Raw genomic sequence first — 1,411 nt, 5'->3', positions numbered from 1 at the left:
GTTTGGAATTTGTATAACCATAAAAGCGAAAGCACATCCCTGGAATTCCCCTTATCTCTATACTTTTCTCTCCGTGATTTGCTTGCATTTAGTTGTTTACTGTTTTTAATATTTACTGTTTTCAAAAAGTTACAAAAAATTCTTGTTTCTCCAGATAGTAATTGAGTTCTAGTAGAAGATAGACACTTTGTGTACATCTTCCCCGTGTTCGATACCCGGTACTAACCTTTTGCTATACTATACCTACTCTGTATACTTGCAGGTATTTATAGTGCAAATAAAAAGTGCATCAAGTTTTTGGCTCCGTTGCCGGGGAAGACAATTCACTTTGGAGTGATATCTTCAAACGGATAATTTTACTACTTTGGATTTTTATTGCTTTCTGTCTTAATTTTTTTTTTTTTTAGTTTAATTTGTTTTTGTTTTCGAGTCTTGCAGGTTTTGTATGCGAACGCGTTCTGGGAAGTACATCTTAGAGCCGCTTGATTTAGAACTTGAAAGAACTCGTAGAATAATAAGAAGTGAAAAAGGATCAGGAACAATGGGTGACCGAACAGATATTGAGAAGCTGCAGGAGATGGTGAAGTTGCTGATGGATGAGAGAGATGCGGAGAGAGCAGCTCGAGAAGCCATGCAAAAGAAGAACAGAGAAACATTACCTGTGATGAACATGTTCAATCATGGGAATATGATCACTTTTCCTAACGGCCCTCGTATTGATGCTAACAATTTTGAGTTACGCATGCCCCTTATCCAAAGGGTCGAGCAAACTCCTTTTGCAGGTAGGGCGACTGAAGATGCTAACCACCATCTCTCCAAATTCGTGGAAATCGCAAACACTCTGAAATTAAATGGTGTCGATGACGATGCCATACGGGTAAGACTTTTTCCATTCTCATTGATTGATTCTGCTAAAGAGTGGTTTGAGTGTATGCCACCAGAAAAGGTCTCCACATGGAAGGACATCGTAGCTACCTTCCTCGACAAATACTACCCGCCAGGCACTATTTTGAAGCTCAAAAGTGAGATCTTTCAGTTCACACAAGGCCATGACGAGCCCCTCTATGAGGCATTTGCTCGTTTCAAAGCTCTTCTTCGAAAGTGCCCAAACCATGGTTTTTCCATAGACCATCAGGTAGGAATCCTCTATAATGGATTTAACGAGAAAATATGTGCTATGCTTGATTCAGGGGCAAATGGAGGATTTCTAAGAAAGACAGGAGAGGATGCTATGGCGGTGATCGAGGAGTTTGCCACCAACAGTCGGGGGTGGTCTAAGGAAAGGCATGCCACGAGAAGAGTAGCAGCCATAGAAGAGGCCGAAGAAAGTTCTTTTGCTAAGGAGTTAGCAGAACTTAGAGTCAGGATTGATCAAATGGACATCTCGAGGAAGGAAGATCCAATTCCGGCA

General features: G+C 41.1%; 1 non-coding gene across 1 annotated transcript; it reads right to left on the bottom strand.

The window, feature by feature from the left end:
* Positions 1-1,012: 1,012 nt before the first annotated feature.
* On the bottom strand, positions 1,013-1,119 carry LOC148923105 (small nucleolar RNA R71). The gene has a single exon (XR_016133072.1). It is a non-coding gene; the product is annotated as a small nucleolar RNA R71 (small nucleolar RNA).
* Between the last annotated feature and the right edge of the window lie 292 nt (positions 1,120-1,411).

Source organism: Salvia hispanica, chromosome 6 (genome assembly GCF_029641045.1).
Source record: "Salvia hispanica isolate PSC_SH4W2 chromosome 6, Shi_PSC_v1, whole genome shotgun sequence".
NCBI lineage: Eukaryota > Viridiplantae > Streptophyta > Magnoliopsida > Lamiales > Lamiaceae > Salvia > Salvia hispanica.
This window is presented reverse-complemented; position numbering and strand designations above follow the sequence as displayed.